Source organism: Hipposideros armiger, unplaced genomic scaffold, assembly GCF_001890085.2.
Source record: "Hipposideros armiger isolate ML-2016 unplaced genomic scaffold, ASM189008v1 scaffold_1020, whole genome shotgun sequence".
NCBI lineage: Eukaryota > Metazoa > Chordata > Mammalia > Chiroptera > Hipposideridae > Hipposideros > Hipposideros armiger.
Window position 1 is genome coordinate 149,515 of NW_017732370.1, and position 14,820 is coordinate 164,334.

Here is a 14,820-nt window from a genome sequence, read left to right on the forward strand (position 1 = left end):
TGGAGACGTGGGGAGGGCGAAGGGAAGCGCATGGTGAGAACAAAACTGGTGCGGGGCAGTGGCTGATGATATAAGTATGTATCCTATCTAGATCTCTAAATATCCATGTGGTTTTGGACAAGTCACCTTCCTATCTGAGCTTCAGTTTCTTCATTTGAAAAATGGGAACAATAACAGTATCTACCTGATAGGGTTGTTTCAGTCTTAAATGAAATGAAATAAAAGCAACGTAGAACCAAGTTGCTTCAGAGTGCGTATATCTTCAAAACATAGTAGTCATCTCCATTCCTACTACTGTTGGTGCTACTCGGCCCTCTGCCTTCCAGCTGCTCCTTCTCTGTCTGCTTCATGCCCTCGCATCCTCCCTGAATCTCCCCTTGGGGCCCCTTGTGCGCCTGGTTATGTACTCAGGCCTCTGGCCAATCCCCTATCCCCAAGCAGAGGAGGCCAGAATGCCTCAGGCAGGTGTGAATTAAACCCAGATTCCCTTCTGCTCGGCTCCACTTGTTCTCCAGGCAGAACGTTTCCCTGCCAGGCCATTGCTGTTTGTATTGACAACTCCAGCCATGTTTTCCTTCTGGCCTCGCCCCCATGCTGGGCAGCGAGGGAGCTGGCCTTTTGCTAGGAGAAGGGGATGCCATGCCCTCAGAGGCTGCATCTGCCCACCCCCTCTGGAGCCTGACATTTTGTCTGTACCAGGCCAGAGGCCTCTGTGCGAATTGGACCTGTTCCGCTGGCCTAGTGTTAATCCAATATCATTGAGCCTTCAGTCTGGACTGACAAAGCTTTGCTACAGAGTGCCCAGTCAGAGATGAAAGGCCTCTGATATTTGTGTTTGTGCCAGGGCCACCATGGGCCCGGAGCAGGGAATGCCCCTTCCCAACCAGGGTCTAGGAGCCCTGCTGAGCTCATTCTGCAAGTAAAGTGGCTGGGAGGGTTTCATCTCTCCCAACCCAGCTGCAGACGGCAGAGTTGACCCTCTTCACTGCCCCTTACAGGGTCGCTCACCCCTCACTGTCTCTCACCTGTCAGCCTCTGGATGAGCCGAAGGCCCTGCAACCCATGCGCAGGAGCCAAGCCCCTTGGGAGTGGTTAAGCCAGGCCTCCAGTGGCCTGCTCTTTAGCTTAGACAAAGACTGCCTGAGCACTTTCTGATATCGTTCTGAGAGTGTTTCCAAAACAAATCGAAACATGCCTGAAGAACAGTGAATCAGAATCTCTGGGTTGCACATGCTCCTGGCAGCCCACTGGGAAGAGGAGGCAGTCCAGGCTTTGAAGCAACGCTTCTGCTGATGGTTCTGAGTGAGCAGTCATCTCCAGCCTTTCTTGCACTGCCAGGAAAAAGTGACATCTGAAGAGAAGCTGGCTTCTGACTTCTTCCAAGGACGTTGGGCTGAGCTCTGGGTGGCTGGAACCTTGTCTTAGGAGCTTCAGGTAAGGGAGAAACTCGCTTAGGAGAGAGGTTATGTAATGGTTGATAATGCCATATCATTTTGAGTAAAAATGAGCTAATGATTTAAATAGCATTGTCTACTTTAAATTACTCCAGCTTCTTTTGTGCAACACCATTGGATGCTGAGGAAAGGCAGTATGGTATATTGGAAAGTACGCTAACCAGGGTTCTGGAGTACCGCTGTGGGGTCTTCGGCAAGACCCCTTCTTTTATTGGACAGAATGTTTTTTATCTCATTTTTTCATTATTAGTAGTATCAGGAGTACAAAACAACATGATCATTAGATGATGATTAAACATTTAGATACCTCACAAAGTGATGACTCCCACAAGTCTATACTACCCACCTGACACCGTACATAGCTATCATAGGACTATTGACTATATTCCCTATGCTGTATTTTATATCCCATGAATGAGTGTATATATATAATATATATATATATATGTGTGTGTGTGTGTATATATATATATTATACTTGACATTCAATATTATTTTATATTAGTTTCAAGTATACATGTAGCACAGTGGTTAGGCATTTATATAATTTATGTAGTGATCCCCCCCATAAGTCTAGTACTCATCTGATACCATTCATAGTTTGTATAACATTATTAACCATATTCCCCATACTGTATTTCACATCACCATGACTGTTTTGTGACTACCAATTTGTGCTTCCTAATCCCTTCATCTTTCTTGCCCATCCCCACAACACCCTTCCCATCTAGCAACCATCAGTTTGTGTCTATGAGTCTGTTACTGTTTTGTTTGTTCATTTATTCTGTTCTTTAGATTCTACACATAAATGAGATCATATGGTATTTGTTTTTCTCAATCTGACTTATTTCGCTTAGCATAGTATTTTCTAGGCCCATCCATGTTGTTACAAATGGTAAGAGTTCATTCTTTTTTATGGCAGAGTATATTCCATTATATACAAGTGCCACAATTTCTTTATCCAATCGTCTATTGAAGAGCATTTTGGTTGTTTCCATATCTTGGCTCTTGTGAATAGTGCTGCAGTAAGCATAGAGGTGCATATATTTTTTCAAGTTAGTGTTTGGGTTTTCTTTGGATAAATTCCCAGGAGTGGAGTTGCTGGGTCATAAGGTAGTTCTACTTTTAATTTTTTGAGGAACCTCTATACTGTCTTCCATAGTGGCTGCACCAATTTGGATTCCCACCAACAGTGCACAAGGATTCCCTTTCTCCATATACTCACCAGCATTTCTTGTTTGTTGATTTTTTTATGATAGCTATTACAACAGCCATGAGGTGATATCTCAGTGTGATTTTACTTGTATTTGCCTGATGATTAGCGATACTGAGCATCTTTCCATATGTCTGTCAGACATCTGTCTGTACTGTTTGGAGAAATGTCTATTCAGTACCTCTGCTCATTTTTTAGTCTGCTTGTTTGTGGTTATCTACATCTACATCTATATCATCTATATCTATATCTATATCTATATCTATATCTATATCTATATCTATCTATATCTATATCATCTATATCTATATCTATATCATCTATATGTATCTATATCATCCATATCTATCTATATCTGTCTATATCATCGTCTATATCTATCTATAGATCCCTTATTGGATGTATCATTGCAAATATCTTGTCCCATTCAGTAGGAGGTCTTTTTGTTGTGTTGATGGTTTCCTTTGCTATGCAGAAAATTTTAGTTTGATGTAGTCTCATTTGTTTATTTTTTCTTTTGTTTCCCTTGCTCAAGGAGATAATATCAGTAAAAATATTATTAAGGGGGAGGTCTGAGAGTTTACTTCCTATATTTTCTTCTAGCAGTTTTATGGTTTTGGGTTTTACATTTAAGTCTTTAATCCATTTTGACTTTATTCTTGTATATGGAATAAGAAGATGGTCCAGTTTCATTTATTTGCATGTGTGTATTCAGTTTTCCCAGCACCATTTATTGAATAGATTGTCTTTACCCTGATGTATGTTCTTGCTTCCTTTGTCATAGATTAAATGACCATATGGACATGGATTTATTTCTGGGCTCTCTATTCTGTTCCATTGATCTATATGTCTATTTTTATGCCAATACCATGCTGTTTTGATTTCTATGGCCTTATAGTATAATTTTGTATCAGGTAGTGTGATACCTCCAGTTTAGTTCTTCTTTCTCAGGATTGCTGTGGCTATTTGGGGTCTTTTATGATTCCATATAAATTTTAGGATTATTTCTTCTAGTTCTGTGAAAAATGCCATTGGTATTCTGATAGGGATTGCATTGAATCTGTAGATTGCTTAGGGTAGTATGGACATTTTAACAATATTAATTATTTCTATCCATGGCATGGTACATGTTTCCATTTGTTTGTATCTTCTTTAATGCTCTTCAATATCTTATAATTATCTGAGAATAGGTGTTTTGCCTTCCTGGTTAAATTTATTACTTAGTCTTATTTTTTGATATATTTGTAAATGAGATAGTTTTCTTAATTTATCTTCCTGATAATTTGTTATTGTTGTGTAAAAATGCAACCAATATCTGAATATTCATTTTGTATCCTCCTATTTCACTAAATTCATTTATGAATTCTAATAGCTTTTTGGTGGAATCTTTGGGGTTCTCTCTATATAGTATCATATCACCTGCAAATAATGACAATTTTACTTCTTCCTTTCTCATTGGGATGCATTTTATTTGATTTTCTTGTCTGACTGCCGTGGCTTGGACTTCCAGTATTATGTTGAATAAAAGTGGTGAAAGAGGGTATCCTTGTTTTGTTCTTGATCTTAAGAAGAATGATTTTAGCTTTTCACCATTGAGTATGATATTAGCCATTGGTTTGTCATATATGGCCTATATTATGTTGAGATATTTTTCCTGTATTCTCACAATCCTGAGAGTTTTTATCATAAATGGATGCTGGGTTTTGTCAGATGTTTTCTCTTCATCTATTGATATGACCATATGATGTTTATTTTCTATTTTGTTTATGTGATATATCATATTAATTGAAATGTGGATACTGAACCAAACTTTCATATGAGAAACAAATCCCACTTGATTGTGGTGTATTATCTTTTTAATGTATTGCTGAATTCGGTATTCTAATATTTTGTTGAGCATTTTTACATCTGTGTTCATTAGTGATACGGTCTATAGTTTTATTTTTTGGGGTGTCTTTGGCTTTGGAATCAGGGTAATGTGGCTTTGTAAAATGAGCTTGGGATCCTTCCCTCCTCTTGAATTTTTTGGAATAGATCAAGGAGAATAGGTGTTAATTCTCTTTTGAATGTTTGGAAAAATTCGCCTATGAAGCCATCTGGTCCAGGACTTTTGTTTGTTGGGAGCTTATTGATTACTGATTTGATATCATTTGTACTAATTGGTCTGTTCAGATTTTCTGTTCTTGATTCAGCTTTGGAAAATCGTATGCTTTTAGGAATTTATTCATTTCTTCCAGACTGTCCAATTTGTTGGTATATAGTTTCTCATAGTAATTTCTTAAAACTTTTTTATTTCTGTGGTGTCATCACTTCTCTTTCATTTCTGATTTCATTTATTTGGGTCCTCACTCTTTTTTTTTTTAATGATGATTCTGATTAAAGGTTTGTCGATTTTATTTATCTTTTCAAAAAAAAACACTCTTGATTTTATTGAATTTTTTTTGTATTGTTTATTTGGCCTCTATTTCTTTTATTTCCACTCTGATCTTTATTATTTCTTTGCTTATATTCACTTTGGATTTGTTTTCTGTTCTTCTTGCAGTTCCGGTAGGTGTAAAGTTAGACTGTTTACTTAAGATTTTTCTTATTTCTTTAGGTAGCCCTGCATTGCTGTGAACTTCCCTCTTAGGACTGCCTTTGCTGTGTCCCATAGATTTTGAGTCATTGTGTTTTCATTTTTGTTTGTCTTGAGGTATCTTTTGATTTCTTTCTTGATGTCATTGTTGACCCAGTCATAATTTAGTAGCATGTTATTTAGCCTCCGTGTGTTTTTGTTTTTTTAAGGGGTTTTTTTTTTCCTTATATTAATTTCTAGTTACATATCATTGTGGTGAGAGAAGATGCTTGATATAATTTTGGTCTTTTTCGATTTATTGAGACTTGCTTTGTGGCCTAATATGTGGTCTATCTTAGAAAATGTTCCATGTGCACTTGAAAAGAATATATATTCTACTGCTTTGGGGTGAAATGTTCTAAAAATATCAATTTAATTAATCTGGTCTAGTGTGTCATTTGAGGCCACTGTGTCTGTGTTGATTTTCTGTCTGGAAGATCTGTCCCCTGATGTCAGTAGGATGTTAAAGTCCCCCACTATAATTGTGTTACTGTCAATCTCTGCCTTTATGTTGGTCAATATTTCTTTTATATATATATCAGGTGCTCCTATGTTGGGTGCATAAGTATGTATGAGGGTTATGTCTTCTTGTTGGATCGATCCCTTTATTACTATGAATGTCCTTCTTTGTCTCTTATTATAGTCTACATTTTGAAGCCTATTTTGTCCGATAAAAGTATTACTACCCTAGCTTTTTTCTCATTTCCATTTGCGTGAAATATCTTTTCTCATCCCTTTACTTTCAGTCTGTATGTGTCTTTTGTTTTGAAGTCTCATAGACAGCATATCCATGGGTTTTGTTTTCTTATCCATTCAGCTACGCTATGTGTTTTGAATGGAACATTTAACCATTTACATTTAAAGTGATTATTGATAGGTACAAGTTACTGCCATTTTACTATTCATAACTTTTGATCATCATTTGTTTGGTTTCTCCTTTCTTCAGCTTAAAGAAGTCCTTTTAATATTTCTTATAATACTGGGTTGGTGGTAATGAACTCCTTAACTTTTTCTTGTCTGGGAAGCTCTTTATTTCTCCTTCAATTTTAAATGATAGCCTTGCTGGGTAGTGTAACTTGGTTGTAGGCCCTTGTTTTTCATTACTTTGAAAATTTCCTGCCACTCCTTTCTGGTCTGCAAAGTGTCTGTTGAGAAATTCGCTGATAGTCTTAAGGGAGCTTTCATGTAAGTAACTAGTTGTCTTTCTCTTGCTGCTTTTAGGATTCTCTCTTTGTCTTTAACCTTTCCCATTCTAATTATAATGTATCTTGGTGTGGGCCTGTTTGAGTTCATTTTGTTTGGGACTCTCTGTACTTTCTGGGCTTGTATGTCTATTTCCTTTGCCAGGTTAGCGAAGTTTTCAGTGATTATTTCTTCAGATAGGTTCTTGATCCCTTGCTCCCTCTCTTCTCCTGGTTCTCCTATGATATTAATGTTGTTACTCTTGATGTTGCCCTAGAGGTCCCTTTGACTAGCTCCATTTCTTTTTTGTTCTTTTTTCTTTTTGCTGTTCTGATTGGGTGTTTTTCTGCTACCTTGTTTTCTAAAATTACTGATTCGATCCTCTGCTTCATCTAATCTGGACTTGATTTCTTCTAGTGTATTCTTTATTTTAGCCATTGTATTCTTTATTTCTGACTGGTTCTTTTTTAGGGTTTCTATGTCCTTCCTTATGTTTGCTCTCTCTTCTTATAACCAGTGTTTTAAACTCTGTCTCTGGTAGTTTGGTTGCCTCCATTTTCATTTAGCTCTTTTTCTGGAGGTTTCTTCTGTTCCTTTTGCGGGGAGGGGGACATATTTATTTGCTTTGTTTACTCATTTTGACTGCCACTCTGTATTCATTTCTATTTATTAGGTATGTTCCCTATGTCTCTCTGTCTTTGCTTGGTGGCCTTAGGTACTAGTAGTCCTTGTGTGGTCCAGTGGCACAGTCTCCCTGGTCTCCTGTGTGTGTATTCCAGGAGTGTCTCTTGTGTGTGTTGTATGTGTTCTTTTTTAGCTGAGCTGTGAATTCTTTTGGTGCATCAGTGGGTGGGATTCACTCCCAGGCTGATCAAATGTGAGGATTGGCTATGCTCAGAATGTATGAGGTGCTTGTCGGTGCTGCCTGCTTAGAGGACCATCTGCACTCATGGGCTCTTTTGCCTGCTGAGACCGCTCTTTGTGTTTACCACTTGTGGGGTTAGCCAGGTACTGCTCTGGTGTGGTCTGAAGCCAACCTATGGGTGTTTTATTTCTGGTGTCTCTTGAGAGAGGTTTTTGTGCAGGCCAATTTCAGACTTGCCTGTGAACAGCCTGGTACTACCTGGTAAGAGCTACAAAGGTATATGTGGTTGGTTGCTGCCTGTGCCGGACCTGGAGGCATGTGTAGGTGGCCTTGCTGTGAACCAAGACTGGCTGCCACTAGTATTGGGACTGGAACAGCTTATCAAAAGGCCCAGGGCCCTCTAGGTCTGTTGCCACCTATTGGCACCCCATAAGGCTCAGTTGTTGAAAGAGCCTCCTTAGATGTGTAGACCAGGATTGTTAATCAGGTGCTGAGAATGTCCCTGGTGATTCAACACTAGCTGGACAGAGCAGGGCTCCAGGGAGTCATGGTTTGTGTGCTGTAGTTTTTACAACTTTAGTTCAGATTTGGTTCTTGCACCATTGCTGGCCCATGACTACTTCACAGAACACCCTGAAACACTGCAGACAGCCACCACTTGCCTCAGGCCTGCATATTCCCAAGAACTCCCCAAGAGAAGCTACAGCACAAGTTGTGGTCTACTGCCTACCACTGAAAGTTCCCCTTGCTTCCATGGGCTGTCTGCTGCTGTAAAAGGCTTTTACAACTCATGGGGAAGGGCCAGCCACCCAGGAGCTAAGTGTGCCCCTACCAATGCAGCACCAGCTGGAAAGGGCAGAATTACAGGATGTGATGGAGTGTGGGCTTTGGTCTTTACAAATTCAATGGAGATTCCATTCTTGCACCAGTGTTGGGCTTGTGACCAACTTGCAAAATGCCCTGAGAACACTGTGGCCCGCCATCATTTGCCTCAGGTCTGCAGATCCCCAAAAGCTGCCCAAGAGAGGCGGCAGCTCGAGTTGTGGCTAACTCCTCACCACCAAGAATTCCCCAGCCCTCCGCGGGTGGTCTACTGCTGTAAAAGGCTTCGCGGCTTGTGAGGTGGGTCTGGCCACCCAGGATCTAAGAGTGCCCAGGGCAATGTAGCACCAGCTGGGTGGGGCAGGAACCCAGGGCAATATCAAGGTGGTGCGAATGCTTGTTTTTCATTAGACCAATGTGGTCTCATATTTGGTCCTTTGGGGGAGGGTTCAACTTAGAAAAGATGGTGCCCTCCTGTAGGCTACATGTGAGGTAGGCTCCACACAAGGACTCCTGTCCCTCCAGCCCTCACCCCGAGCCACATAACTCAGTCCTTCCTGGTATGTCTCTGGTGCCTCTTGCATTGCCGCCCCTCCACCAGAGACCAGGTGAGCATTTGCAAGTGAGTGAACCTGTATGTGGGCCCGTTAAAAGGGCATCTGGGTTTCCAGCTGCCTCTGTCTCATTGGGTTGGACAGACAGAGTCCTCACTGATTTTTCACTGTCAGGTGTTGTGAGAACTTCTCTCCCTGGCATAGGACCCCTGGGCTGGGGAGCCTGGTGTGGGGCTGGGACCCCTCCCTCTTCCAGGAGGATCTCCACCACTGAGTTGTTTCTCTCAGTGTTCAACCAGTATCTATGGGTTTGGGGTCAGCCTTTTTTGCATCTTCGCCCCTCCTACCAGTCTCGATGTGGCCTCTTCTTTATATCCTTAGTTATTGGGGTTCTGTTCAGCTAGTCTTCAGATGATTAAGGTTGATTGTTCTATAATTTATCTACAATTTTGGTGTGCTCCTGGGAGGCAGTAGGCATAGCATTTACCTAATCCGCCATCTTAGACCTTCTCTGAAGAAAACTCCACCTGTAAAATGAGAAAGTAAAGTGTGCCCAGGTGATCTCCAGATTCTTGGAGAAGTACTCTCACCAAGTGGATAAGGATATGCATGGGCTATAGTGTTGAATGATCCTGGGTCTGGGTTCCAGCTTGTCATTGACAAGCTGAGTAACCTCTCTTGGCCTCGGTTCTCTTGTATGTAAAATGGGAATAATCACAGCATCAGTCTCTCAGGGCTTTTGTGAGAACCAATAGAAATGCACATAAAGCACTTAGCACAGTGTCCAGCTCATAGACAGTACTCAGACATGTCAGCTATCATGTTTGCTGTCGTTGTCATTATCATTATCATTCCTTCCAGTTGTGATGTTGTTGACTGCATGGCTGGTTGGGGGTTCCAGAGCACTTTTAAAACTTTACTCTGCTCATGAATCACTGGGAGACCTTTTCAAAAGGCAGATTCTCACTTAGTTGGAATCTGGGGTGGGGCCTGAGTTTCTGCATTTCTCACAAGCTTCCTGGAAATGTCCCATCACTGTTCACGGTCCATGTATCACTTTCTGAGTAACCAGGCTGCAGATGCAACACCTCAGGCATTGATGCACAGGGTGGGTGGATGTATCATCAGGGCCAAGCCTCCGAGTCAGGTGGGAGCCTCTTCCGGTCCAAGAAAAGATGTGACGAGACTAGAAAGTTCAGCAGCCCCAGCGTCAGAGAAGAGTGAGAGAGAGGGCAGATCTGTCTGGAGGAAGAGAGATCTTCCTAGCTGATGTCATAAAAGATAATTTGAAAATAACTCTTTCCTTGAACTCCTAATTTTCTTATAATTTACAGCTGATTGTTATGATTGCCTCATAAGTCTTGGGCTTGTCTCTCCAATTATGCTGAAAACACTTTGAGGACAAGAGTCTGGTCTCATCTTCCGCTTTACCCCAGAGTTTCTAGGGTTGAGCTGGGCTTGTGGGAGGCATGTGGGACACATCTGTTTGGAGCGCCAGTCTTAGAGATTGGTGGGCTGTGAGGATGAGGACATGGGCTCTGGAATCAGGTGGCTCTGGCTGCAGTCCAGCACAATCATGTACTGTCATGCCACCAGCAGGGGTATTCCTTAACCTTCCCAAGCTTCCTTATCTGGAAAAATAGGAATGGCAGAACCCACCTCAAAGATTGATCACGATTGTGGTAAGGTATGTAAAGGATGCAGCTCATAGTGGTGTTACCATACCCGTGTGCTCCCTTCCCCTCCTCATCTCCTTTCTTTCTCTTTGCCCATATCTCAAGTTACAGCACATCCTCTTGGAATCCTGGAGCCATTTAGAACTCCATACTGATCTCCAAGGGCCTCACTGTACTAGCCAGTCCTACCCGCAGGTTAGCTACAAGCTGTGAAAAATAAAGGTATAAAATGTGTTGCTCGTTTCTCTAGTCCTCCCCTTCCTCTTCTGCCTATGCTGTTTATTTTGCTAAAAACTTTGCTCTTTTAGGAATAACCCTCAAGTCATACTGCCAGTGAGTCCTTGGGGGTGGGATAAAGGAACACCAACTGAATTCATTTCCTGTTTACAAGAGCCCTCTGCGCTACCACTGGCAGCCCCCAGAGGCCTCTGTGTGCTGAAGGTGAACAAGCTCTTCTCCAAGGAACCTGGGCACATTTCTCTGTGTTCTGAGAATGGAGGGACTGGAGTGTACTTCTCTGCTGGGCCTTGTTGCTGAGAAACACCGGTGTCTCGTTGGGGACATTGATGCTAATGCCTTATTAATTGCTCATGTCTGGGACCCACTTGGAGTTCACACGTGGTTTCCTTCAGCCTCACACATAACCTGTGAGGCTGGCTGGCCATCCCAGCGTTCTCATTTTATACTGGGTTGTCAGCAAAGTCATGACGCATTTTTGCAACAAAAAAAACAGAGAAAAATATGTCATGACTTTTCTGACAACCCAATAGATGAGGAGACTTAGAAGTCATCAGGTTCATCCAGGACACAATCAGATGGTGGTACCTTGGTCATCTGGTTCTAAATTCAGTGCCTTTTGCCTTGGGTGACAGCTGTCCACAGAGCCACCAGCGCAATGTTGAAGTATAAATTCAACCAAGAGCATTGTCTGTTCAGTGACAATGATTTCAGAAGCTTCTTGGCCTGGAGCTTCACTTAAGATGAAATCCCATCAGCAGGGTAATTATCATTACCAGCATATTTAAAGTGCTTAAATATTTGAAGCTGTGTCAAGCTTTTACAGCTCTCTAAATCGGAGAGGCAGTTAGTCTGGGGCCAGGCCTCATAGGAATCCCATCCCTCCTCAGTGAGGAGCAGAGAGAACTGTTTGCTGGGATAACGAGGGCTCCCTGCAGACAGCTGGGGCTGGCTCTAGAATGGCCCCATATCCCTTCTGTACACATGAGCATACGCGTGTTCTTGCATGTAGCTACCTTAACATTCTTTGGGGTAGAAGTTTTCAGCACATTACTCTGTCTGATGTTAGGTTGCTGCACGTGCCACTGATGATATTCAGTTAGGGACCCGAGACGTGTTTAACTTTTATTGTTTATTAATAAAGATAAATTCTAAGCATTAAAACTGTACCAATTTATAGCTTTTGCAAGTAAAGAGAGAAATGAAAATGATATAGCCGCTTGGTGAAAGGGGGTGGCTGTGTCAGCATTAGAAGGCTCCTGGTGGAGGCAGGTACTGGGAGAGGATATGTGAGCCTCTCTGTTGGCGTTGTGGTGTTTGCTAAGGGGTTCAAGCAAAGGCAGAAAGAAAGCATGTCTGGGCTTGGAGTTTTTTGTTTGTTTGTTTGCTTGTTTTTAAGAGAGAGAGAAGAGCCCCATTTGCAGAACATATACCCACGGGATGTGCAAAACGACCACTGCAAACCTCTGCTTATGCATCTGAGTATCTCTGAGCCCGTGGAGATTGGGGAGGGATAGCGTAGTGGTTAGCAGTGCAGACCTTGGAGGCAGCCAAACCTGGGTTCAAGCCCCGGTGTTTCCACTTGCAAGCTGTTAGAATAGCAGCTGCACCTTTCTGAGCCCCATCTCTAAAATGGAGCTCCTTATACCTGCCTGCCTTTCAATGTGTGTGTGGATTAAGAGTGACAATATATGTAAAGTGCTTAGCACGGTGCCTGATATATCGTAAGCCACCTAATAAATGGCAAGAGGTGGGCTCTGGTGAGCCATGGCACCCTCTTTACCACTCTAAGGCGGTTAAAATGTTAGTGGGCAAACATGACCACTAACATTTACTGAGACCCTACCATGTGCCAGGGCCATGCCTGAGGCCCCACAGCTCACAGAAAGTAGAGCTGGGATTCAAACAGAAGCTCTGTCTTTCCAACATTCGCTGCTGCTTCCCAGGTTGCAGCAGAGGCAGCCTAGAAAGGCCTCTACCTCTAACACTGAGTCCCCTCCATCCCCAAGGGTTCTGCCCTGGTGAGACACATTCCCTGGCCTTTCTAGAAAGAGCCCTCCTACACAGAATACTCTCGCAGCCTGCCAGCCTGCCTTCCCCTAGAGGCACTTCAGAGAGTCTTTTTTTCTCCTGGAGATCCATTCAGGGTTGAGTCTATCAGGGGACTTGTTGCTGCCTGGAAAACTCACTGATCTGGAGACAGCTGGTTTGGAAACTGAAGAGAGGGGAGCGGAGTTGGGAGACAGTGAGAGGTTCACCTTGAGAGCTTGCACGAGACCCTCGAAGGCAGGAGGGGCGACTCCCCCTCTGCCAGGGATTTCTCTCTCCCTTCTTCTTGCTAATCTCCGTGCCCAGCTCACAGAACTGCCAAGTGTGTGACCACATGCCTGCCAGAGCAGGTGGCTGGACTGAGTGGCCTTTTATCTCGTGTTGCCTGGGGAAGCGGAATGTGAACAGCCCCCTTCTGCTCAGTTGAGCTCAGCCTTGACAGCCAGGGAGCAAAGCCTGGGAGAAATGGACCCATGAGACCAGGGGACTTGGAGCAGACAAGGGTTTGTTTCCTGAGCCATCATCCCCTTTCAGGACTGAGAAGATGGGAGGGCAGCAGGAGGGTGTCCAGGGGTGACCAGGAACCTCCGCAGAAGCCTCATGTCCGGGCCTCTACAATGTATCTGGTTCCTGCTCTGCCTGCTGTGAATTTTTCTCAGAGATAATCTGACTGTGTGGTTACAAACCTATCAACTCTCCACCTGTTCAGAAGGGGGAAATAGTTGGATAATTCTTGGAAACATGATAGAACTACCCAAAGTGCACTAAATCAGCTACTATATAAATTGAGAGGCCTCGGTCACAGGCCTGCTTGTCCTTTGACTGTGTACAATTGCAGATTCCCTGGCAAGCCTTGCCTGGGCACACCCACATCATGGCTGGCTGCCTTCTGCCTGGAGCATTTTTACATTTCTGTTGCTCACTCTGTGCTTACCTTGGGGCCGACCCCAGGGCCCACCGCTCTGCTCTGATGGCAGGCCTGCTCTGAGAGTCATAGTTCACTGTTCAGATGCCCAGACGATGCCTCCCCCTGCTGCAGCCCAGGAGTCCAGGTGCATTGCCACCATTACTCATTCTCAGGGAAGAAGCAGCATGGCCTTCGGATTACGCAGTGGCATAGGGTTTGATGAAAGGAGTTAAGTCAGTGGCCCCCGCCCCACCATTTATCTCTCCTTGCTCCTGTTTCTGCTTCCTGGTAGTATTGACGGTTTTGAGTGAAAGCTATGCTGCTTTATTAAAAAGGAAATCCCCCAGGGAAGGGTAATACTGTTGAACTGCTGTCAGTCATGGACAGTTGAGCATGAATTAATTAATCTGACGCTTTCCTGTGTGACTGCAGAGTGAGAGGGGTATGATGAAGATTAGAAAGGGTGTTAAGGTCACTGGGTGATCACAGAAGGATAGCTCTCCTCCCAAAGGAGGGGAGAACCAAGGACATTGAAGACAAGCAGGACCCCGGCTTTGCCAGGTGATCTCTTATTTGTCTTAAAATCTTTATTTAATGTAAACTTTTTCATGGAAGTCTATCGAGTATACCAAAAAATGAGGAAACCATAAGTGTACAGCTTTGGATTTTTACAGAGTGAACACACCCTTATATCTAGCACCTGTATTGAGAAACAGTGCCAGTTGTCTGTTTCAGACTCCCAACTAGCCACTGTGACCCCCAAAGCATCCACTGTCCTGATTCCCAATGCCATACTAAAATTTGCCTCTTTTGAGCTTTATGAACAGGGAATCATACAGGATGCATTTTTTGTGTCTGGCTTTCTTTTGTTCAACATTCTCTTTGTGGGATTCATCCATGTTGTTATAGTTTGTTCCTTTTCATTGCTGTGTTTTATTGTATGAATAAGTCACAATTTATCGATTCTCTGATTGGTGGACATTTCAATGTCTAGTTTTTGACTCTCATGAATAGTGATGCCTTGAATATTCATGGACATGTTTTTCATATTTCTTTTTTATGTCTCAGGTTAGATGGCATTCTCCTGGAAACCCCTCTCTGACCTCCCCAAGGGAGCTTACGTGGCCTTTTTCCCCCCATGGCACTCCATAGCACTCCATGAAGGCAGGAATGTTGAAAAGTGATATTTCAGCTCCTAGGCCAGTGTCTTGCACTAAGTAGATGCTCAAAAGTGTTGGTTGAGCGAA

At 43.0% G+C, this 14,820-nt stretch overlaps 1 protein-coding gene across 4 annotated transcripts in view; it reads left to right on the plus strand.

Moving 5' to 3' along the window:
* The first annotated feature begins 1,417 nt into the window (after window positions 1-1,417).
* Window positions 1,418-14,820, plus strand: part of GRIK4 (glutamate ionotropic receptor kainate type subunit 4) — a 416,055-nt gene continuing 402,652 nt past the window's right edge. For 2 of the 4 annotated variants that reach the window (XM_019631614.1, XM_019631618.1), the window contains exon 1: window positions 1,419-1,434. The gene's annotated coding sequence lies outside the window, so the exon portion shown is untranslated. Of the gene's footprint in view, window positions 1,435-14,820 lie in introns of all 4 variants that reach the window. The other 2 variants (XM_019631615.1, XM_019631612.1) reach the window with 2 other exon arrangements.